This window comes from Trichomycterus rosablanca, chromosome 5 (genome assembly GCF_030014385.1).
Source record: "Trichomycterus rosablanca isolate fTriRos1 chromosome 5, fTriRos1.hap1, whole genome shotgun sequence".
Classification (NCBI taxonomy): domain Eukaryota; kingdom Metazoa; phylum Chordata; class Actinopteri; order Siluriformes; family Trichomycteridae; genus Trichomycterus; species Trichomycterus rosablanca.
The window spans coordinates 19229297-19249864 of record NC_085992.1 but is presented as its reverse complement, the minus strand read 5'-3'; the positions used below and the strand labels follow the sequence as shown (position 1 = coordinate 19249864).

Below are 20568 nucleotides of genomic sequence, written 5' to 3'. Positions count from 1 at the left end.
ATTACATTGGAAGGCCTTTCATAGATTAGATAGATAGATAGATAGATAGATAGATAGATAGATAGATAGATAGATAGATAGATAGATAGATAGATAGATAGATAGATAGATAGATAGATAGATAGATAGATAGATCCTTTATTATGCTAGCTAACTGCTAAATGACACTTCATGAATGGGGCTGAAACTCAAAAATAAAAAGCTTACAGCACTCAGTATTCCCAGGCAGTCTCCCATCTAGGTACTGACTGAGCCCAACCCTGCTTGGCTTCTGAGATCGGACGAGATCAGGCATTCCCAAGGTGGTTTGGCCGTAAGCGAAAGAAGCTGGATTTAAAGGCCTGTTATAGCTAGTCAGCCAGCTATCTGAGTGCTAGCCAGCTATCTGGGCTGCAATTACATTGGAAGGCCTTTCATAGATTAGATAGATAGATAGATAGATAGATAGATAGATAGATAGATAGATAGATAGATAGATAGATAGATAGATAGATAGATAGATAGATAGATAGATAGATAGATAGATAGATAGATCCTTTATTATGCTAGCTAACTGCTAAATGACACTTCATGAATGGGGCTGAAACTCAAAAATAAAAAGCTTACAGCACTCAGTATTCCCAGGCAGTCTCCCATCTAGGTACTGACTGAGCCCAACCCTGCTTGGTTTCTGAGATCGGACGAGATCAGGCGTTCCCAAGGTGGTTTGGCCGTAAGCGAAAGAAGCTGGATTTAAAGGCCTGTTATAGCTAGTCAGCCAGCTATCTGAGTGCTAGCCAGCTATCTGGGCTGGATTTACATTGGAAGGCCTTTTATAGATAGATAGATAGATAGATAGATAGATAGATAGATAGATAGATAGATAGATAGATAGATAGATAGATAGATAGATAGATAGATAGATAGATAGATAGATAGATAGATAGATAGATAGATAGATAGATAGATAGATACTTTATTATGCTAGCTAACAGCTAAATGACACTTCATGAATGGGGCTGAAACCAAAAAATAAAAAGCTTACAGCACTCAGTATTCCCAGGCGGTCTCCCATCTAGGTACTGACTGAGCCCAACCCTGCTTGGCTTCTGAGATCGGACGAGATCAGGCGTTCCCAAGGTGGTTTGGCCGTAAGCGAAAGAAGCTGGATTTAAAGGCCTGTTATAGCTAGTCAGCCAGCTATCTGAGTGCTAGCCAGCTATCTGGGCTGGATTTACATTGGAAGGCCTTTTATAGATAGATAGATAGATAGATAGATAGATAGATAGATAGATAGATATATAGATAGATAGATAGATAGATAGATAGATAGATAGATAGATAGATAGATAGATAGATAGATAGATAGATACTTTATTATGCTAGCTAACAGCTAAATGACACTTCATGAATGGGGCTGAAACCAAAAAATAAAAAGCTTACAGCACTCAGTATTCCCAGGCGGTCTCCCATCTAGGTACTGACTGAGCCCAACCCTGCTTGGCTTCTGAGATCGGACGAGATCAGGCGTTCCCAAGGTGGTTTGGCCGTAAGCGAAAGAAGCTGGATTTAAAGGCCTGTTATAGCTAGTCAGCCAGCTATCTGAGTGCTAGCCAGCTATCTGGGCTGGATTTACATTGGAAGGCCTTTTATAGATAGATAGATAGATAGATAGATAGATAGATAGATAGATAGATAGATAGATAGATAGATAGATAGATAGATAGATAGATAGATAGATAGATAGATAGATAGATAGATAGATAGATAGATAGATAGATAGATAGATAGATAGATAGATAGATAGATACTTTATTATGCTAGCTAACAGCTAAATGACACTTCATGAATGGGGCTGAAACCAAAAAATAAAAAGCTTACAGCACTCAGTATTCCCAGGCGGTCTCCCATCTAGGTACTGACTGAGCCCAACCCTGCTTGGCTTCTGAGATCGGACGAGATCAGGCGTTCCCAAGGTGGTTTGGCCGTAAGCGAAAGAAGCTGGATTTAAAGGCCTGTTATAGCTAGTCAGCCAGCTATCTGAGTGCTAGCCAGCTATCTGGGCTGGATTTACATTGGAAGGCCTTTTATAGATAGATAGATAGATAGATAGATAGATAGATAGATAGATAGATAGATAGATAGATAGATAGATAGATAGATAGATAGATAGATAGATAGATAGATAGATAGATAGATAGATAGATAGATAGATAGATAGATAGATAGATACTTTATTATGCTAGCTAACAGCTAAATGACACTTCATGAATGGGGCTGAAACCAAAAAATAAAAAGCTTACAGCACTCAGTATTCCCAGGCGGTCTCCCATCTAGGTACTGACTGAGCCCAACCCTGCTTGGCTTCTGAGATCGGACGAGATCAGGCGTTCCCAAGGTGGTTTGGCCGTAAGCGAAAGAAGCTGGATTTAAAGGCCTGTTATAGCTAGTCAGCCAGCTATCTGAGTGCTAGCCAGCTATCTGGGCTGGATTTACATTGGAAGGCCTTTTATAGATAGATAGATAGATAGATAGATAGATAGATAGATAGATAGATAGATAGATAGATAGATAGATAGATAGATAGATAGATAGATAGATAGATAGATAGATAGATAGATAGATAGATAGATAAGATAGATAAGATAGATAGATAGATAGATAGATAGATAGATAGATAGATAGATACTTTATTATGCTAGCTAACAGCTAAATGACACTTCATGAATGGGGCTGAAACCAAAAAATAAAAAGCTTACAGCACTCAGTATTCCCAGGCGGTCTCCCATCTAGGTACTGACTGAGCCCAACCCTGCTTGGCTTCTGAGATCGGACGAGATCAGGCGTTCCCAAGGTGGTTTGGCCGTAAGCGAAAGAAGCTGGATTTAAAGGCCTGTTATAGCTAGTCAGCCAGCTATCTGAGTGCTAGCCAGCTATCTGGGCTGGATTTACATTGGAAGGCCTTTTATAGATAGATAGATAGATAGATAGATAGATAGATAGATAGATAGATAGATAGATAGATAGATAGATAGATAGATAGATAGATAGATAGATAGATAGATAGATAGATAGATAGATAGATAGATAGATAGATACTTTATTATGCTAGCTAACAGCTAAATGACACTTCATGAATGGGGCTGAAACCAAAAAATAAAAAGCTTACAGCACTCAGTATTCCCAGGCGGTCTCCCATCTAGGTACTGACTGAGCCCAACCCTGCTTGGCTTCTGAGATCGGACGAGATCAGGCGTTCCCAAGGTGGTTTGGCCGTAAGCGAAAGAAGCTGGATTTAAAGGCCTGTTATAGCTAGTCAGCCAGCTATCTGAGTGCTAGCCAGCTATCTGGGCTGGATTTACATTGGAAGGCCTTTTATAGATAGATAGATAGATAGATAGATAGATAGATAGATAGATAGATAGATAGATAGATAGATAGATAGATAGATAGATAGATAGATAGATAGATAGATAGATAGATAGATAGATAGATAGATAGATAAGATAGATAAGATAGATAGATAGATAGATAGATAGATAGATAGATAGATACTTTATTATGCTAGCTAACAGCTAAATGACACTTCATGAATGGGGCTGAAACCAAAAAATAAAAAGCTTACAGCACTCAGTATTCCCAGGCGGTCTCCCATCTAGGTACTGACTGAGCCCAACCCTGCTTGGCTTCTGAGATCGGACGAGATCAGGCGTTCCCAAGGTGGTTTGGCCGTAAGCGAAAGAAGCTGGATTTAAAGGCTAGTCAGCCAGCTATCTGAGTGCTAGCCAGCTATCTGGGCTGGATTTACATTGGAAGGCCTTTTATAGATAGATAGATAGATAGATAGATAGATAGATAGATAGATAGATAGATAGATAGATAGATAGATAGATAGATAGATAGATAGATAGATAGATAGATAGATAGATAGATAGATAGATAGATAGATAGATAGATAGATAGATAGATACTTTATTATGCTAGCTAACAGCTAAATGACACTTCATGAATGGGGCTGAAACCAAAAAATAAAAAGCTTACAGCACTCAGTATTCCCAGGCGGTCTCCCATCTAGGTACTGACTGAGCCCAACCCTGCTTGGCTTCTGAGATCGGACGAGATCAGGCGTTCCCAAGGTGGTTTGGCCGTAAGCGAAAGAAGCTGGATTTAAAGGCCTGTTATAGCTAGTCAGCCAGCTATCTGAGTGCTAGCCAGCTATCTGGGCTGGAATTACATTGGAAGGCCTTTCATAGATTAGATAGATAGATAGATAGATAGATAGATAGATAGATAGATAGATAGATAGATAGATAGATAGATAGATAGATAGATAGATAGATAGATAGATAGATAGATAGATAGATAGATAGATAGATAGATAGATCCTTTATTATGCTAGCTAACTGCTAAATGACACTTCATGAATGGGGCTGAAACTCAAAAATAAAAAGCTTACAGCACTCAGTATTCCCAGGCAGTCTCCCATCTAGGTACTGACTGAGCCCAACCCTGCTTGGCTTCTGAGATCGGACGAGATCAGGCATTCCCAAGGTGGTTTGGCCGTAAGCGAAAGAAGCTGGATTTAAAGGCCTGTTATAGCTAGTCAGCCAGCTATCTGAGTGCTAGCCAGCTATCTGGGCTGCAATTACATTGGAAGGCCTTTCATAGATTAGATAGATAGATAGATAGATAGATAGATAGATAGATAGATAGATAGATAGATAGATAGATAGATAGATAGATAGATAGATAGATAGATAGATAGATAGATAGATAGATAGATAGATAGATCCTTTATTATGCTAGCTAACTGCTAAATGACACTTCATGAATGGGGCTGAAACTCAAAAATAAAAAGCTTACAGCACTCAGTATTCCCAGGCAGTCTCCCATCTAGGTACTGACTGAGCCCAACCCTGCTTGGTTTCTGAGATCGGACGAGATCAGGCGTTCCCAAGGTGGTTTGGCCGTAAGCGAAAGAAGCTGGATTTAAAGGCCTGTTATAGCTAGTCAGCCAGCTATCTGAGTGCTAGCCAGCTATCTGGGCTGGAATTACATTGGTAGGCCTTTCATAGATAGATAGATAGATAGATAGATAGATAGATAGATAGATAGATAGATAGATAGATAGATAGATAGATAGATAGATAGATAGATAGATAGATAGATAGATAGATAGATAGATAGATAGATAGATAGATAGATAGATAGATAGATAGATAGATAGATAGATAGATCCTTTATTATGCTAGCTAACTGCTAAATGACACTTCATGAATGGGGCTGAAACTCAAAAATAAAAAGCTTACAGCACTCAGTATTCCCAGGCAGTCTCCCATCTAGGTACTGACTGAGCCCAACCCTGCTTGGCTTCTGAGATCGGACGAGATCAGGCATTCCCAAGGTGGTTTGGCCGTAAGCGAAAGAAGCTGGATTTAAAGGCCTGTTATAGCTAGTCAGCCAGCTATCTGAGTGCTAGCCAGCTATCTGGGCTGGAATTACATTGGAAGGCCTTTCATAGATTAGATAAATAGATAGATAGATAGATAGATAGATAGATAGATAGATAGATAGATAGATAGATAGATAGATAGATAGATAGATAGATAGATAGATAGATAGATAGATAGATCCTTTATTATGCTAGCTAACTGCTAAATGACACTTCATGAATGGGGCTGAAACTCAAAAATAAAAAGCTTACAGCACTCAGTATTCCCAGGCAGTCTCCCATCTAGGTACTGACTGAGCCCAACCCTGCTTGGTTTCTGAGATCGGACGAGTTCAGGCGTTCCCAAGGTGGTTTGGCCGTAAGCGAAAGAAGCTGGATTTAAAGGCCTGTTATAGCTAGTCAGCCAGCTATCTGAGTGCTAGCCAGCTATCTGGGCTGGAATTACATTGGTAGGCCTTTCATAGATAGATAGATAGATAGATAGATAGATAGATAGATAGATAGATAGATAGATAGATAGATAGATAGATAGATAGATAGATAGATAGATAGATAGATAGATAGATAGATAGATAGATAGATAGATAGATAGATAGATAGATAGATAGATAGATAGATCCTTTATTATGCTAGCTAACTGCTAAATGACACTTCATGAATGGGGCTGAAACTCAAAAATAAAAAGCTTACAGCACTCAGTATTCCCAGGCAGTCTCCCATCTAGGTACTGACTGAGCCCAACCCTGCTTGGCTTCTGAGATCGGACGAGATCAGGCATTCCCAAGGTGGTTTGGCCGTAAGCGAAAGAAGCTGGATTTAAAGGCCTGTTATAGCTAGTCAGCCAGCTATCTGAGTGCTAGCCAGCTATCTGGGCTGGAATTACATTGGAAGGCCTTTCATAGATTAGATAAATAGATAGATAGATAGATAGATAGATAGATAGATAGATAGATAGATAGATAGATAGATAGATAGATAGATAGATAGATAGATAGATAGATAGATAGATAGATAGATAGATAGATAGATCCTTTATTATGCTAGCTAACTGCTAAATGACACTTCATGAATGGGGCTGAAACTCAAAAATAAAAAGCTTACAGCACTCAGTATTCCCAGGCAGTCTCCCATCTAGGTACTGACTGAGCCCAACCCTGCTTGGTTTCTGAGATCGGACGAGTTCAGGCGTTCCCAAGGTGGTTTGGCCGTAAGCGAAAGAAGCTGGATTTAAAGGCCTGTTATAGCTAGTCAGCCAGCTATCTGAGTGCTAGCCAGCTATCTGGGCTGGAATTACATTGGTAGGCCTTTCATAGATAGATAGATAGATAGATAGATAGATAGATAGATAGATAGATAGATAGATAGATAGATAGATAGATAGATAGATAGATAGATAGATAGATAGATAGATAGATAGATAGATAGATAGATAGATAGATAGATAGATAGATAGATAGATAGATAGATAGATAGATAGATAGATAGATAGATAGATAGATAGATAGATAGATCCTTTATTATGCTAGCTAACTGCTAAATGACACTTCATGAATGGGGCTGAAACTCAAAAATAAAAAGCTTACAGCACTCAGTATTCCCAGGCAGTCTCCCATCTAGGTACTGACTGAGCCCAACCCTGCTTGGCTTCTGAGATCGGACGAGATCAGGCATTCCCAAGGTGGTTTGGCCGTAAGCGAAAGAAGCTGGATTTAAAGGCCTGTTATAGCTAGTCAGCCAGCTATCTGAGTGCTAGCCAGCTATCTGGGCTGGAATTACATTGGAAGGCCTTTCATAGATTAGATAAATAGATAGATAGATAGATAGATAGATAGATAGATAGATAGATAGATAGATAGATAGATAGATAGATAGATAGATAGATAGATAGATAGATAGATAGATAGATAGATAGATAGATAGATAGATACTTTATTATGCTAGCTAACAGCTAAATGACACTTCATGAATGGGGCTGAAACCAAAAAATAAAAAGCTTACAGCACTCAGTATTCCCAGGCGGTCTCCCATCTAGGTACTGACTGAGCCCAACCCTGCTTGGCTTCTGAGGTCGGACGAGATCAGGCGTTCCCAAGGTGGTTTGGCCGTAAGCGAAAGAAGCTGGATTTAAAGGCCTGTTATAGCTAGTCAGCCAGCTATCTGAGTGCTAGCCAGCTATCTGGGCTGGATTTACATTGGAAGGCCTTTTATAGATAGATAGATAGATAGATAGATAGATAGATAGATAGATAGATAGATAGATAGATAGATAGATAGATAGATAGATAGATAGATAGATAGATAGATAGATAGATAGATAGATAGATAGATAGATAGATAGATAGATAGATAGATCCTTTATTATGCTAGCTAACTGCTAAATGACACTTCATGAATGGGGCTGAAACTCAAAAATAAAAAGCTTACAGCACTCAGTATTCCCAGGCAGTCTCCCATCTAGGTACTGACTGAGCCCAACCCTGCTTGGCTTCTGAGATCGGACGAGATCAGGCATTCCCAAGGTGGTTTGGCCGTAAGCGAAAGAAGCTGGATTTAAAGGCCTGTTATAGCTAGTCAGCCAGCTATCTGAGTGCTAGCCAGCTATCTGGGCTGGAATTACATTGGAAGGCCTTTCATAGATTAGATAAATAGATAGATAGATAGATAGATAGATAGATAGATAGATAGATAGATAGATAGATAGATAGATAGATAGATAGATAGATAGATAGATAGATAGATAGATAGATAGATCCTTTATTATGCTAGCTAACTGCTAAATGACACTTCATGAATGGGGCTGAAACTCAAAAATAAAAAGCTTACAGCACTCAGTATTCCCAGGCAGTCTCCCATCTAGGTACTGACTGAGCCCAACCCTGCTTGGTTTCTGAGATCGGACGAGTTCAGGCGTTCCCAAGGTGGTTTGGCCGTAAGCGAAAGAAGCTGGATTTAAAGGCCTGTTATAGCTAGTCAGCCAGCTATCTGAGTGCTAGCCAGCTATCTGGGCTGGAATTACATTGGTAGGCCTTTCATAGATAGATAGATAGATAGATAGATAGATAGATAGATAGATAGATAGATAGATAGATAGATAGATAGATAGATAGATAGATAGATAGATAGATAGATAGATAGATAGATAGATAGATAGATAGATAGATAGATAGATAGATAGATAGATAGATAGATAGATAGATAGATAGATAGATAGATAGATAGATAGATAGATAGATAGATAGATAGATAGATAGATAGATAGATAGATAGATAGATAGATAGATAGATAGATAGATAGATAGATAGATACTTTATTATGCTAGCTAACAGCTAAATGACACTTCATGAATGGGGCTGAAACCAAAAAATAAAAAGCTTACAGCACTCAGTATTCCCAGGCGGTCTCCCATCTAGGTACTGACTGAGCCCAACCCTGCTTGGCTTCTGAGGTCGGACGAGATCAGGCGTTCCCAAGGTGGTTTGGCCGTAAGCGAAAGAAGCTGGATTTAAAGGCCTGTTATAGCTAGTCAGCCAGCTATCTGAGTGCTAGCCAGCTATCTGGGCTGGATTTACATTGGAAGGCCTTTTATAGATAGATAGATAGATAGATAGATAGATAGATAGATAGATAGATAGATAGATAGATAGATAGATAGATAGATAGATAGATAGATAGATAGATAGATAGATAGATAGATAGATAGATAGATAGATAGATAGATAGATACTTTATTATGCTAGCTAACAGCTAAATGACACTTCATGAATGGGGCTGAAACCAAAAAATAAAAAGCTTACAGCACTCAGTATTCCCAGGCGGTCTCCCATCTAGGTACTGACTGAGCCCAACCCTGCTTGGCTTCTGAGATCGGACGAGATCAGGCGTTCCCAAGGTGGTTTGGCCGTAAGCGAAAGAAGCTGGATTTAAAGGCCTGTTATAGCTAGTCAGCCAGCTATCTGAGTGCTAGCCAGCTATCTGGGCTGGAATTACATTGGAAGGCCTTTCATAGATTAGATAGATAGATAGATAGATAGATAGATAGATAGATAGATAGATAGATAGATAGATAGATAGATAGATAGATAGATAGATAGATAGATAGATAGATAGATAGATAGATAGATAGATAGATAGATAGATAGATAGATCCTTTATTATGCTAGCTAACTGCTAAATGACACTTCATGAATGGGGCTGAAACTCAAAAATAAAAAGCTTACAGCACTCAGTATTCCCAGGCAGTCTCCCATCTAGGTACTGACTGAGCCCAACCCTGCTTGGCTTCTGAGATCGGACGAGATCAGGCGTTCCCAAGGTGGTTTGGCCGTAAGCGAAAGAAGCTGGATTTAAAGGCCTGTTATAGCTAGTCAGCCAGCTATCTGAGTGCTAGCCAGCTATCTGGGCTGCAATTACATTGGAAGGCCTTTCATAGATTAGATAGATAGATAGATAGATAGATAGATAGATAGATAGATAGATAGATAGATAGATAGATAGATAGATAGATAGATAGATAGATAGATAGATAGATAGATAGATAGATAGATAGATAGATCCTTTATTATGCTAGCTAACTGCTAAATGACACTTCATGAATGGGGCTGAAACTCAAAAATAAAAAGCTTACAGCACTCAGTATTCCCAGGCAGTCTCCCATCTAGGTACTGACTGAGCCCAACCCTGCTTGGTTTCTGAGATCGGACGAGTTCAGGCGTTCCCAAGGTGGTTTGGCCGTAAGCGAAAGAAGCTGGATTTAAAGGCCTGTTATAGCTAGTCAGCCAGCTATCTGAGTGCTAGCCAGCTATCTGGGCTGGAATTACATTGGTAGGCCTTTCATAGATAGATAGATAGATAGATAGATAGATAGATAGATAGATAGATAGATAGATAGATAGATAGATAGATAGATAGATAGATAGATAGATAGATAGATAGATAGATAGATAGATAGATAGATAGATAGATAGATAGATAGATAGATAGATAGATAGATAAGATAGATAAGATAGATAGATAGATAGATAGATAGATAGATAGATAGATACTTTATTATGCTAGCTAACAGCTAAATGACACTTCATGAATGGGGCTGAAACCAAAAAATAAAAAGCTTACAGCACTCAGTATTCCCAGGCGGTCTCCCATCTAGGTACTGACTGAGCCCAACCCTGCTTGGCTTCTGAGATCGGACGAGATCAGGCGTTCCCAAGGTGGTTTGGCCGTAAGCGAAAGAAGCTGGATTTAAAGGCTAGTCAGCCAGCTATCTGAGTGCTAGCCAGCTATCTGGGCTGGATTTACATTGGAAGGCCTTTTATAGATAGATAGATAGATAGATAGATAGATAGATAGATAGATAGATAGATAGATAGATAGATAGATAGATAGATAGATAGATAGATAGATAGATAGATAGATAGATAGATAGATAGATAGATAGATAGATAGATACTTTATTATGCTAGCTAACAGCTAAATGACACTTCATGAATGGGGCTGAAACCAAAAAATAAAAAGCTTACAGCACTCAGTATTCCCAGGCGGTCTCCCATCTAGGTACTGACTGAGCCCAACCCTGCTTGGCTTCTGAGATCGGACGAGATCAGGCGTTCCCAAGGTGGTTTGGCCGTAAGCGAAAGAAGCTGGATTTAAAGGCCTGTTATAGCTAGTCAGCCAGCTATCTGAGTGCTAGCCAGCTATCTGGGCTGGAATTACATTGGAAGGCCTTTCATAGATTAGATAGATAGATAGATAGATAGATAGATAGATAGATAGATAGATAGATAGATAGATAGATAGATAGATAGATAGATAGATAGATAGATAGATAGATAGATCCTTTATTATGCTAGCTAACTGCTAAATGACACTTCATGAATGGGGCTGAAACTCAAAAATAAAAAGCTTACAGCACTCAGTATTCCCAGGCAGTCTCCCATCTAGGTACTGACTGAGCCCAACCCTGCTTGGCTTCTGAGATCGGACGAGATCAGGCATTCCCAAGGTGGTTTGGCCGTAAGCGAAAGAAGCTGGATTTAAAGGCCTGTTATAGCTAGTCAGCCAGCTATCTGAGTGCTAGCCAGCTATCTGGGCTGCAATTACATTGGAAGGCCTTTCATAGATTAGATAGATAGATAGATAGATAGATAGATAGATAGATAGATAGATAGATAGATAGATAGATAGATAGATAGATAGATAGATAGATAGATAGATAGATAGATAGATAGATAGATAGATAGATCCTTTATTATGCTAGCTAACTGCTAAATGACACTTCATGAATGGGGCTGAAACTCAAAAATAAAAAGCTTACAGCACTCAGTATTCCCAGGCAGTCTCCCATCTAGGTACTGACTGAGCCCAACCCTGCTTGGTTTCTGAGATCGGACGAGATCAGGCGTTCCCAAGGTGGTTTGGCCGTAAGCGAAAGAAGCTGGATTTAAAGGCCTGTTATAGCTAGTCAGCCAGCTATCTGAGTGCTAGCCAGCTATCTGGGCTGGATTTACATTGGAAGGCCTTTTATAGATAGATAGATAGATAGATAGATAGATAGATAGATAGATAGATAGATAGATAGATAGATAGATAGATAGATAGATAGATAGATAGATAGATAGATAGATAGATAGATAGATAGATAGATAGATAGATAGATAGATAGATAGATAGATAGATAGATAGATAGATAGATAGATACTTTATTATGCTAGCTAACAGCTAAATGACACTTCATGAATGGGGCTGAAACCAAAAAATAAAAAGCTTACAGCACTCAGTATTCCCAGGCGGTCTCCCATCTAGGTACTGACTGAGCCCAACCCTGCTTGGCTTCTGAGATCGGACGAGATCAGGCGTTCCCAAGGTGGTTTGGCCGTAAGCGAAAGAAGCTGGATTTAAAGGCCTGTTATAGCTAGTCAGCCAGCTATCTGAGTGCTAGCCAGCTATCTGGGCTGGAATTACATTGGAAGGCCTTTCATAGATTAGATAGATAGATAGATAGATAGATAGATAGATAGATAGATAGATAGATAGATAGATAGATAGATAGATAGATAGATAGATAGATAGATAGATAGATAGATAGATAGATAGATAGATAGATAGATAGATAGATCCTTTATTATGCTAGCTAACTGCTAAATGACACTTCATGAATGGGGCTGAAACTCAAAAATAAAAAGCTTACAGCACTCAGTATTCCCAGGCAGTCTCCCATCTAGGTACTGACTGAGCCCAACCCTGCTTGGCTTCTGAGATCGGACGAGATCAGGCATTCCCAAGGTGGTTTGGCCGTAAGCGAAAGAAGCTGGATTTAAAGGCCTGTTATAGCTAGTCAGCCAGCTATCTGAGTGCTAGCCAGCTATCTGGGCTGCAATTACATTGGAAGGCCTTTCATAGATTAGATAGATAGATAGATAGATAGATAGATAGATAGATAGATAGATAGATAGATAGATAGATAGATAGATAGATAGATAGATAGATAGATAGATAGATAGATAGATAGATAGATAGATAGATAGATAGATAGATAGATAGATAGATAGATAGATCCTTTATTATGCTAGCTAACTGCTAAATGACACTTCATGAATGGGGCTGAAACTCAAAAATAAAAAGCTTACAGCACTCAGTATTCCCAGGCAGTCTCCCATCTAGGTACTGACTGAGCCCAACCCTGCTTGGTTTCTGAGATCGGACGAGATCAGGCGTTCCCAAGGTGGTTTGGCCGTAAGCGAAAGAAGCTGGATTTAAAGGCCTGTTATAGCTAGTCAGCCAGCTATCTGAGTGCTAGCCAGCTATCTGGGCTGGAATTACATTGGTAGGCCTTTCATAGATAGATAGATAGATAGATAGATAGATAGATAGATAGATAGATAGATAGATAGATAGATAGATAGATAGATAGATAGATAGATAGATAGATAGATAGATAGATAGATAGATAGATAGATAGATAGATAGATAGATAGATAGATAGATAGATAGATAGATAGATAGATAGATAGATAGATAGATAGATAGATCCTTTATTATGCTAGCTAACTGCTAAATGACACTTCATGAATGGGGCTGAAACTCAAAAATAAAAAGCTTACAGCACTCAGTATTCCCAGGCAGTCTCCCATCTAGGTACTGACTGAGCCCAACCCTGCTTGGCTTCTGAGATCGGACGAGATCAGGCATTCCCAAGGTGGTTTGGCCGTAAGCGAAAGAAGCTGGATTTAAAGGCCTGTTATAGCTAGTCAGCCAGCTATCTGAGTGCTAGCCAGCTATCTGGGCTGGAATTACATTGGAAGGCCTTTCATAGATTAGATAAATAGATAGATAGATAGATAGATAGATAGATAGATAGATAGATAGATAGATAGATAGATAGATAGATAGATAGATAGATAGATAGATAGATAGATAGATAGATAGATAGATAGATAGATAGATAGATCCTTTATTATGCTAGCTAACTGCTAAATGACACTTCATGAATGGGGCTGAAACTCAAAAATAAAAAGCTTACAGCACTCAGTATTCCCAGGCAGTCTCCCATCTAGGTACTGACTGAGCCCAACCCTGCTTGGTTTCTGAGATCGGACGAGTTCAGGCGTTCCCAAGGTGGTTTGGCCGTAAGCGAAAGAAGCTGGATTTAAAGGCCTGTTATAGCTAGTCAGCCAGCTATCTGAGTGCTAGCCAGCTATCTGGGCTGGAATTACATTGGTAGGCCTTTCATAGATAGATAGATAGATAGATAGATAGATAGATAGATAGATAGATAGATAGATAGATAGATAGATAGATAGATAGATAGATAGATAGATAGATAGATAGATAGATAGATAGATAGATAGATAGATAGATAGATAGATAGATAGATAGATAGATAGATAGATAGATAGATAGATAGATAGATCCTTTATTATGCTAGCTAACTGCTAAATGACACTTCATGAATGGGGCTGAAACTCAAAAATAAAAAGCTTACAGCACTCAGTATTCCCAGGCAGTCTCCCATCTAGGTACTGACTGAGCCCAACCCTGCTTGGCTTCTGAGATCGGACGAGATCAGGCATTCCCAAGGTGGTTTGGCCGTAAGCGAAAGAAGCTGGATTTAAAGGCCTGTTATAGCTAGTCAGCCAGCTATCTGAGTGCTAGCCAGCTATCTGGGCTGGAATTACATTGGAAGGCCTTTCATAGATTAGATAAATAGATAGATAGATAGATAGATAGATAGATAGATAGATAGATAGATAGATAGATAGATAGATAGATAGATAGATAGATAGATAGATAGATAGATAGATAGATAGATAGATAGATAGATAGATCCTTTATTATGCTAGCTAACTGCTAAATGACACTTCATGAATGGGGCTGAAACTCAAAAATAAAAAGCTTACAGCACTCAGTATTCCCAGGCAGTCTCCCATCTAGGTACTGACTGAGCCCAACCCTGCTTGGTTTCTGAGATCGGACGAGTTCAGGCGTTCCCAAGGTGGTTTGGCCGTAAGCGAAAGAAGCTGGATTTAAAGGCCTGTTATAGCTAGTCAGCCAGCTATCTGAGTGCTAGCCAGCTATCTGGGCTGGAATTACATTGGTAGGCCTTTCATAGATAGATAGATAGATAGATAGATAGATAGATAGATAGATAGATAGATAGATAGATAGATAGATAGATAGATAGATAGATAGATAGATAGATAGATAGATAGATAGATAGATAGATAGATAGATAGATAGATAGATAGATAGATAGATAGATAGATAGATAGATCCTTTATTATGCTAGCTAACTGCTAAATGACACTTCATGAATGGGGCTGAAACTCAAAAATAAAAAGCTTACAGCACTCAGTATTCCCAGGCAGTCTCCCATCTAGGTACTGACTGAGCCCAACCCTGCTTGGCTTCTGAGATCGGACGAGATCAGGCATTCCCAAGGTGGTTTGGCCGTAAGCGAAAGAAGCTGGATTTAAAGGCCTGTTATAGCTAGTCAGCCAGCTATCTGAGTGCTAGCCAGCTATCTGGGCTGGAATTACATTGGAAGGCCTTTCATAGATTAGATAAATAGATAGATAGATAGATAGATAGATAGATAGATAGATAGATAGATAGATAGATAGATAGATAGATAGATAGATAGATAGATAGATAGATAGATAGATAGATAGATAGATAGATAGATAGATAGATAGATAGATAGATACTTTATTATGCTAGCTAACAGCTAAATGACACTTCATGAATGGGGCTGAAACCAAAAAATAAAAAGCTTACAGCACTCAGTATTCCCAGGCGGTCTCCCATCTAGGTACTGACTGAGCCCAACCCTGCTTGGCTTCTGAGGTCGGACGAGATCAGGCGTTCCCAAGGTGGTTTGGCCGTAAGCGAAAGAAGCTGGATTTAAAGGCCTGTTATAGCTAGTCAGCCAGCTATCTGAGTGCTAGCCAGCTATCTGGGCTGGATTTACATTGGAAGGCCTTTTATAGATAGATAGATAGATAGATAGATAGATAGATAGATAGATAGATAGATAGATAGATAGATAGATAGATAGATAGATAGATAGATAGATAGATAGATAGATAGATAGATAGATAGATAGATCCTTTATTATGCTAGCTAACTGCTAAATGACACTTCATGAATGGGGCTGAAACTCAAAAATAAAAAGCTTACAGCACTCAGTATTCCCAGGCAGTCTCCCATCTAGGTACTGACTGAGCCCAACCCTGCTTGGCTTCTGAGATCGGACGAGATCAGGCATTCCCAAGGTGGTTTGGCCGTAAGCGAAAGAAGCTGGATTTAAAGGCCTGTTATAGCTAGTCAGCCAGCTATCTGAGTGCTAGCCAGCTATCTGGGCTGGAATTACATTGGAAGGCCTTTCATAGATTAGATAAATAGATAGATAGATAGATAGATAGATAGATAGATAGATAGATAGATAGATAGATAGATAGATAGATAGATAGATAGATAGATAGATAGATAGATAGATAGATAGATAGATAGATAGATAGATCCTTTATTATGCTAGCTAACTGCTAAATGACACTTCATGAATGGGGCTGAAACTCAAAAATAAAAAGCTTACAGCACTCAGTATTCCCAGGCAGTCTCCCATCTAGGTACTGACTGAGCCCAACCCTGCTTGGTTTCTGAGATCGGACGAGTTCAGGCGTTCCCAAGGTGGTTTGGCCGTAAGCGAAAGAAGCTGGATTTAAAGGCCTGTTATAGCTAGTCAGCCAGCTATCTGAGTGCTAGCCAGCTATCTGGGCTGGAATTACATTGGTAGGCCTTTCATAGATAGATAGATAGATAGATAGATAGATAGATAGATAGATAGATAGATAGATAGATAGATAGATAGATAGATAGATAGATAGATAGATAGATAGATAGATAGATAGATAGATAGATAGATAGATAGATAGATAGATAGATAGATAGATAGATAGATAGATAGATAGATACTTTATTATGCTAGCTAACAGCTAAATGACACTTCATGAATGGGGCTGAAACCAAAAAATAAAAAGCTTACAGCACTCAGTATTCCCAGGCGGTCTCCCATCTAGGTACTGACTGAGCCCAACCCTGCTTGGCTTCTGAGGTCGGACGAGATCAGGCGTTCCCAAGGTGGTTTGGCCGTAAGCGAAAGAAGCTGGATTTAAAGGCCTGTTATAGCTAGTCAGCCAGCTATCTGAGTGCTAGCCAGCTATCTGGGCTGGATTTACATTGGAAGGCCTTTTATAGATAGATAGATAGATAGATAGATAGATAGATAGATAGATAGATAGATAGATAGATAGATAGATAGATAGATAGATAGATAGATAGATAGATAGATAGATAGATAGATAGATAGATAGATAGATAGATAGATAGATAGATAGATAGATAGATAGATACTTTATTATGCTAGCTAACAGCTAAATGACACTTCATGAATGGGGCTGAAACCAAAAAATAAAAAGCTTACAGCACTCAGTATTCCCAGGCGGTCTCCCATCTAGGTACTGACTGAGCCCAACCCTGCTTGGCTTCTGAGATCGGACGAGATCAGGCGTTCCCAAGGTGGTTTGGCCGTAAGCGAAAGAAGCTGGATTTAAAGGCCTGTTATAGCTAGTCAGCCAGCTATCTGAGTGCTAGCCAGCTATCTGGGCTGGAATTACATTGGAAGGCCTTTCATAGATTAGATAGATAGATAGATAGATAGATAGATAGATAGATAGATAGATAGATAGATAGATAGATAGATAGATAGATAGATAGATAGATAGATAGATAGATAGATAGATAGATAGATAGATAGATAGATAGATCCTTTATTATGCTAGCTAACTGCTAAATGACACTTCATGAATGGGGCTGAAACTCAAAAATAAAAAGCTTACAGCACTCAGTATTCCCAGGCAGTCTCCCATCTAGGTACTGACTGAGCCCAACCCTGCTTGGCTTCTGAGATCGGACGAGATCAGGCGTTCCCAAGGTGGTTTGGCCGTAAGCGAAAGAAGCTGGATTTAAAGGCCTGTTATAGCTAGTCAGCCAGCTATCTGAGTGCTAGCCAGCTATCTGGGCTGCAATTACATTGGAAGGCCTTTCATAGATTAGATAGATAGATAGATAGATAGATAGATAGATAGATAGATAGATAGATAGATAGATAGATAGATAGATAGATAGATAGATAGATAGATAGATAGATAGATAGATAGATAGATAGATAGATAGATAGATCCTTTATTATGCTAGCTAACTGCTAAATGACACTTCATGAATGGGGCTGAAACTCAAAAATAAAAAGCTTACAGCACTCAGTATTCCCAGGCAGTCTCCCATCTAGGTACTGACTGAGCCCAACCCTGCTTGGTTTCTGAGATCGGACGAGTTCAGGCGTTCCCAAGGTGGTTTGGCCGTAAGCGAAAGAAGCTGGATTTAAAGGCCTGTTATAGCTAGTCAGCCAGCTATCTGAGTGCTAGCCAGCTATCTGGGCTGGAATTACATTGGTAGGCCTTTCATAGATAGATAGATAGATAGATAGATAGATAGATAGATAGATAGATAGATAGATAGATAGATAGATAGATAGATAGATAGATAGATAGATAGATAGATAGATAGATAGATAGATAGATAGATAGATAGATAGATAGATAGATAGATAGATAGATAGATAGATAGATAGATAGATAGATAGATAGATAGATAGATAGATAGATAGATAGATAGATACTTTATTATGCTAGCTAACAGCTAAATGACACTTCATGAATGGGGCTGAAACCAAAAAATAAAAAGCTTACAGCACTCAGTATTCCCAGGCGGTCTCCCATCTAGGTACTGACTGAGCCCAACCCTGCTTGGCTTCTGAGGTCGGACGAGATCAGGCGTTCCCAAGGTGGTTTGGCCGTAAGCGAAAGAAGCTGGATTTAAAGGCCTGTTATAGCTAGTCAGCCAGCTATCTGAGTGCTAGCCAGCTATCTGGGCTGGATTTACATTGGAAGGCCTTTTATAGATAGATAGATAGATAGATAGATAGATAGATAGATAGATAGATAGATAGATAGATAGATAGATAGATAGATAGATAGATAGATAGATAGATAGATAGATAGATAGATAGATAGATAGATAGATAGATAGATAGATAGATAGATACTTTATTATGCTAGCTAACAGCTAAATGACACTTCATGAATGGGGCTGAAACCAAAAAATAAAAAGCTTACAGCACTCAGTATTCCCAGGCGGTCTCCCATCTAGGTACTGACTGAGCCCAACCCTGCTTGGCTTCTGAGATCGGACGAGATCAGGCGTTCCCAAGGTGGTTTGGCCGTAAGCGAAAGAAGCTGGATTTAAAGGCCTGTTATAGCTAGTCAGCCAGCTATCTGAGTGCTAGCCAGCTATCTGGGCTGGAATTACATTGGAAGGCCTTTCATAGATTAGATAGATAGATAGATAGATAGATAGATAGATAGATAGATAGATAGATAGATAGATAGATAGATAGATAGATAGATAGATAGATAGATAGATAGATAGATAGATAGATAGATAGATAGATAGATAGATAGATAGATAGATAGATAGATAGATAGATCCTTTATTATGCTAGCTAACTGCTAAATGACACTTCATGAATGGGGCTGAAACTCAAAAATAAAAAGCTTACAGCACTCAGTATTCCCAGGCAGTCTCCCATCTAGGTACTGACTGAGCCCAACCCTGCTTGGCTTCTGAGATCGGACGAGATCAGGCGTTCCCAAGGTGGTTTGGCCGTAAGCGAAAGAAGCTGGATTTAAAGGCCTGTTATAGCTAGTCAGCCAGCTATCTGAGTGCTAGCCAGCTATCTGGGCTGCAATTACATTGGAAGGCCTTTCATAGATTAGATAGATAGATAGATAGATAGATAGATAGATAGATAGATAGATAGATAGATAGATAGATAGATAGATAGATAGATAGATAGATAGATAGATAGATAGATAGATAGATAGATAGATCCTTTATTATGCTAGCTAACTGCTAAATGACACTTCATGAATGGGGCTGAAACTCAAAAATAAAAAGCTTACAGCACTCAGTATTCCCAGGCAGTCTCCCATCTAGGTACTGACTGAGCCCAACCCTGCTTGGTTTCTGAGATCGGACGAGTTCAGGCGTTCCCAAGGTGGTTTGGCCGTAAGCGAAAGAAGCTGGATTTAAAGGCCTGTTATAGCTAGTCAGCCAGCTATCTGAGTGCTAGCCAGCTATCTGGGCTGGAATTACATTGGTAGGCCTTTCATAGATAGATAGATAGATAGATAGATAGATAGATAGATAGATAGATAGATAGATAGATAGATAGATAGATAGATAGATAGATAGATAGATAGATAGATAGATAGATAGATAGATAGATAGATAGATAGATAGATAGATAGATAGATAGATAGATAGATAGATAGATAGATACTTTATTATGCTAGCTAACAGCTAAATGACACTTCATGAATGGGGCTGAAACCAAAAAATAAAAAGCTTACAGCACTCAGTATTCCCAGGCGGTCTCCCATCTAGGTACTGACTGAGCCCAACCCTGCTTGGCTTCTGAGGTCGGACGAGATCAGGCGTTCCCAAGGTGGTTTGGCCGTAAGCGAAA

The 20568-nt window shown here is 39.2% G+C and overlaps 35 non-coding genes and 13 pseudogenes across 35 annotated transcripts; all 48 read right to left on the bottom strand.

The window, feature by feature from the left end:
- Nucleotides 1–200: 200 nt before the first annotated feature.
- Nucleotides 201–319, bottom strand: LOC134315398 (5S ribosomal RNA). Its single transcript, XR_010012549.1, has one exon. It is a non-coding gene; the product is annotated as a 5S ribosomal RNA (ribosomal RNA).
- A 280-nt stretch (nucleotides 320–599) lies between these two features.
- Nucleotides 600–718, bottom strand: LOC134315422 (5S ribosomal RNA; annotated as a pseudogene).
- Nucleotides 719–1017: 299 nt separating this feature from the next.
- Nucleotides 1018–1136, bottom strand: LOC134315607 (5S ribosomal RNA). The gene has a single exon (XR_010012673.1). It is a non-coding gene; the product is annotated as a 5S ribosomal RNA (ribosomal RNA).
- A 279-nt stretch (nucleotides 1137–1415) lies between these two features.
- On the bottom strand, nucleotides 1416–1534 carry LOC134315606 (5S ribosomal RNA). The gene has a single exon (XR_010012672.1). It is a non-coding gene; the product is annotated as a 5S ribosomal RNA (ribosomal RNA).
- Nucleotides 1535–1853: 319 nt separating this feature from the next.
- On the bottom strand, nucleotides 1854–1972 carry LOC134315604 (5S ribosomal RNA). The gene has a single exon (XR_010012671.1). It is a non-coding gene; the product is annotated as a 5S ribosomal RNA (ribosomal RNA).
- A 303-nt stretch (nucleotides 1973–2275) lies between these two features.
- Nucleotides 2276–2394, bottom strand: LOC134315602 (5S ribosomal RNA). Its single transcript, XR_010012669.1, has one exon. It is a non-coding gene; the product is annotated as a 5S ribosomal RNA (ribosomal RNA).
- Nucleotides 2395–2731: 337 nt separating this feature from the next.
- On the bottom strand, nucleotides 2732–2850 carry LOC134315601 (5S ribosomal RNA). Its single transcript, XR_010012668.1, has one exon. It is a non-coding gene; the product is annotated as a 5S ribosomal RNA (ribosomal RNA).
- A 291-nt stretch (nucleotides 2851–3141) lies between these two features.
- LOC134315600 (5S ribosomal RNA) lies at nucleotides 3142–3260 on the bottom strand. Its single transcript, XR_010012667.1, has one exon. It is a non-coding gene; the product is annotated as a 5S ribosomal RNA (ribosomal RNA).
- A 337-nt stretch (nucleotides 3261–3597) lies between these two features.
- Nucleotides 3598–3716, bottom strand: LOC134315599 (5S ribosomal RNA). Its single transcript, XR_010012666.1, has one exon. It is a non-coding gene; the product is annotated as a 5S ribosomal RNA (ribosomal RNA).
- A 297-nt stretch (nucleotides 3717–4013) lies between these two features.
- On the bottom strand, nucleotides 4014–4132 carry LOC134315598 (5S ribosomal RNA). The gene has a single exon (XR_010012665.1). It is a non-coding gene; the product is annotated as a 5S ribosomal RNA (ribosomal RNA).
- A 296-nt stretch (nucleotides 4133–4428) lies between these two features.
- LOC134315397 (5S ribosomal RNA) lies at nucleotides 4429–4547 on the bottom strand. The gene has a single exon (XR_010012548.1). It is a non-coding gene; the product is annotated as a 5S ribosomal RNA (ribosomal RNA).
- Nucleotides 4548–4835: 288 nt separating this feature from the next.
- On the bottom strand, nucleotides 4836–4954 carry LOC134315421 (5S ribosomal RNA; annotated as a pseudogene).
- Nucleotides 4955–5281: 327 nt separating this feature from the next.
- LOC134315395 (5S ribosomal RNA) lies at nucleotides 5282–5400 on the bottom strand. The gene has a single exon (XR_010012547.1). It is a non-coding gene; the product is annotated as a 5S ribosomal RNA (ribosomal RNA).
- Nucleotides 5401–5676: 276 nt separating this feature from the next.
- LOC134315488 (5S ribosomal RNA) lies at nucleotides 5677–5795 on the bottom strand (annotated as a pseudogene).
- Nucleotides 5796–6114: 319 nt separating this feature from the next.
- LOC134315394 (5S ribosomal RNA) lies at nucleotides 6115–6233 on the bottom strand. The gene has a single exon (XR_010012546.1). It is a non-coding gene; the product is annotated as a 5S ribosomal RNA (ribosomal RNA).
- A 292-nt stretch (nucleotides 6234–6525) lies between these two features.
- LOC134315487 (5S ribosomal RNA) lies at nucleotides 6526–6644 on the bottom strand (annotated as a pseudogene).
- Nucleotides 6645–7007: 363 nt separating this feature from the next.
- Nucleotides 7008–7126, bottom strand: LOC134315393 (5S ribosomal RNA). Its single transcript, XR_010012545.1, has one exon. It is a non-coding gene; the product is annotated as a 5S ribosomal RNA (ribosomal RNA).
- A 296-nt stretch (nucleotides 7127–7422) lies between these two features.
- LOC134315794 (5S ribosomal RNA) lies at nucleotides 7423–7541 on the bottom strand. The gene has a single exon (XR_010012852.1). It is a non-coding gene; the product is annotated as a 5S ribosomal RNA (ribosomal RNA).
- A 307-nt stretch (nucleotides 7542–7848) lies between these two features.
- Nucleotides 7849–7967, bottom strand: LOC134315392 (5S ribosomal RNA). The gene has a single exon (XR_010012544.1). It is a non-coding gene; the product is annotated as a 5S ribosomal RNA (ribosomal RNA).
- A 280-nt stretch (nucleotides 7968–8247) lies between these two features.
- LOC134315486 (5S ribosomal RNA) lies at nucleotides 8248–8366 on the bottom strand (annotated as a pseudogene).
- Nucleotides 8367–8801: 435 nt separating this feature from the next.
- On the bottom strand, nucleotides 8802–8920 carry LOC134315793 (5S ribosomal RNA). Its single transcript, XR_010012851.1, has one exon. It is a non-coding gene; the product is annotated as a 5S ribosomal RNA (ribosomal RNA).
- Nucleotides 8921–9219: 299 nt separating this feature from the next.
- LOC134315596 (5S ribosomal RNA) lies at nucleotides 9220–9338 on the bottom strand. The gene has a single exon (XR_010012663.1). It is a non-coding gene; the product is annotated as a 5S ribosomal RNA (ribosomal RNA).
- A 304-nt stretch (nucleotides 9339–9642) lies between these two features.
- On the bottom strand, nucleotides 9643–9761 carry LOC134315878 (5S ribosomal RNA). The gene has a single exon (XR_010012934.1). It is a non-coding gene; the product is annotated as a 5S ribosomal RNA (ribosomal RNA).
- A 288-nt stretch (nucleotides 9762–10049) lies between these two features.
- LOC134315485 (5S ribosomal RNA) lies at nucleotides 10050–10168 on the bottom strand (annotated as a pseudogene).
- Nucleotides 10169–10537: 369 nt separating this feature from the next.
- Nucleotides 10538–10656, bottom strand: LOC134315595 (5S ribosomal RNA). The gene has a single exon (XR_010012662.1). It is a non-coding gene; the product is annotated as a 5S ribosomal RNA (ribosomal RNA).
- A 285-nt stretch (nucleotides 10657–10941) lies between these two features.
- LOC134315594 (5S ribosomal RNA) lies at nucleotides 10942–11060 on the bottom strand. The gene has a single exon (XR_010012661.1). It is a non-coding gene; the product is annotated as a 5S ribosomal RNA (ribosomal RNA).
- Nucleotides 11061–11328: 268 nt separating this feature from the next.
- LOC134315391 (5S ribosomal RNA) lies at nucleotides 11329–11447 on the bottom strand. Its single transcript, XR_010012543.1, has one exon. It is a non-coding gene; the product is annotated as a 5S ribosomal RNA (ribosomal RNA).
- A 288-nt stretch (nucleotides 11448–11735) lies between these two features.
- On the bottom strand, nucleotides 11736–11854 carry LOC134315420 (5S ribosomal RNA; annotated as a pseudogene).
- Nucleotides 11855–12189: 335 nt separating this feature from the next.
- Nucleotides 12190–12308, bottom strand: LOC134315593 (5S ribosomal RNA). Its single transcript, XR_010012660.1, has one exon. It is a non-coding gene; the product is annotated as a 5S ribosomal RNA (ribosomal RNA).
- A 300-nt stretch (nucleotides 12309–12608) lies between these two features.
- On the bottom strand, nucleotides 12609–12727 carry LOC134315389 (5S ribosomal RNA). Its single transcript, XR_010012541.1, has one exon. It is a non-coding gene; the product is annotated as a 5S ribosomal RNA (ribosomal RNA).
- Nucleotides 12728–13047: 320 nt separating this feature from the next.
- Nucleotides 13048–13166, bottom strand: LOC134315419 (5S ribosomal RNA; annotated as a pseudogene).
- Nucleotides 13167–13521: 355 nt separating this feature from the next.
- On the bottom strand, nucleotides 13522–13640 carry LOC134315388 (5S ribosomal RNA). The gene has a single exon (XR_010012540.1). It is a non-coding gene; the product is annotated as a 5S ribosomal RNA (ribosomal RNA).
- Nucleotides 13641–13940: 300 nt separating this feature from the next.
- Nucleotides 13941–14059, bottom strand: LOC134315484 (5S ribosomal RNA; annotated as a pseudogene).
- A 343-nt stretch (nucleotides 14060–14402) lies between these two features.
- LOC134315387 (5S ribosomal RNA) lies at nucleotides 14403–14521 on the bottom strand. Its single transcript, XR_010012539.1, has one exon. It is a non-coding gene; the product is annotated as a 5S ribosomal RNA (ribosomal RNA).
- A 296-nt stretch (nucleotides 14522–14817) lies between these two features.
- On the bottom strand, nucleotides 14818–14936 carry LOC134315482 (5S ribosomal RNA; annotated as a pseudogene).
- Nucleotides 14937–15263: 327 nt separating this feature from the next.
- LOC134315386 (5S ribosomal RNA) lies at nucleotides 15264–15382 on the bottom strand. The gene has a single exon (XR_010012538.1). It is a non-coding gene; the product is annotated as a 5S ribosomal RNA (ribosomal RNA).
- A 312-nt stretch (nucleotides 15383–15694) lies between these two features.
- LOC134315792 (5S ribosomal RNA) lies at nucleotides 15695–15813 on the bottom strand. Its single transcript, XR_010012850.1, has one exon. It is a non-coding gene; the product is annotated as a 5S ribosomal RNA (ribosomal RNA).
- A 283-nt stretch (nucleotides 15814–16096) lies between these two features.
- On the bottom strand, nucleotides 16097–16215 carry LOC134315385 (5S ribosomal RNA). The gene has a single exon (XR_010012537.1). It is a non-coding gene; the product is annotated as a 5S ribosomal RNA (ribosomal RNA).
- Nucleotides 16216–16511: 296 nt separating this feature from the next.
- Nucleotides 16512–16630, bottom strand: LOC134315481 (5S ribosomal RNA; annotated as a pseudogene).
- Nucleotides 16631–16961: 331 nt separating this feature from the next.
- Nucleotides 16962–17080, bottom strand: LOC134315789 (5S ribosomal RNA). Its single transcript, XR_010012848.1, has one exon. It is a non-coding gene; the product is annotated as a 5S ribosomal RNA (ribosomal RNA).
- Nucleotides 17081–17399: 319 nt separating this feature from the next.
- LOC134315592 (5S ribosomal RNA) lies at nucleotides 17400–17518 on the bottom strand. Its single transcript, XR_010012659.1, has one exon. It is a non-coding gene; the product is annotated as a 5S ribosomal RNA (ribosomal RNA).
- A 296-nt stretch (nucleotides 17519–17814) lies between these two features.
- Nucleotides 17815–17933, bottom strand: LOC134315877 (5S ribosomal RNA). Its single transcript, XR_010012933.1, has one exon. It is a non-coding gene; the product is annotated as a 5S ribosomal RNA (ribosomal RNA).
- Nucleotides 17934–18229: 296 nt separating this feature from the next.
- Nucleotides 18230–18348, bottom strand: LOC134315480 (5S ribosomal RNA; annotated as a pseudogene).
- Nucleotides 18349–18723: 375 nt separating this feature from the next.
- On the bottom strand, nucleotides 18724–18842 carry LOC134315788 (5S ribosomal RNA). The gene has a single exon (XR_010012847.1). It is a non-coding gene; the product is annotated as a 5S ribosomal RNA (ribosomal RNA).
- Nucleotides 18843–19149: 307 nt separating this feature from the next.
- Nucleotides 19150–19268, bottom strand: LOC134315590 (5S ribosomal RNA). The gene has a single exon (XR_010012657.1). It is a non-coding gene; the product is annotated as a 5S ribosomal RNA (ribosomal RNA).
- Nucleotides 19269–19592: 324 nt separating this feature from the next.
- Nucleotides 19593–19711, bottom strand: LOC134315876 (5S ribosomal RNA). Its single transcript, XR_010012932.1, has one exon. It is a non-coding gene; the product is annotated as a 5S ribosomal RNA (ribosomal RNA).
- A 284-nt stretch (nucleotides 19712–19995) lies between these two features.
- LOC134315479 (5S ribosomal RNA) lies at nucleotides 19996–20114 on the bottom strand (annotated as a pseudogene).
- Nucleotides 20115–20445: 331 nt separating this feature from the next.
- Nucleotides 20446–20564, bottom strand: LOC134315787 (5S ribosomal RNA). Its single transcript, XR_010012846.1, has one exon. It is a non-coding gene; the product is annotated as a 5S ribosomal RNA (ribosomal RNA).
- Between the last annotated feature and the right edge of the window lie 4 nt (nucleotides 20565–20568).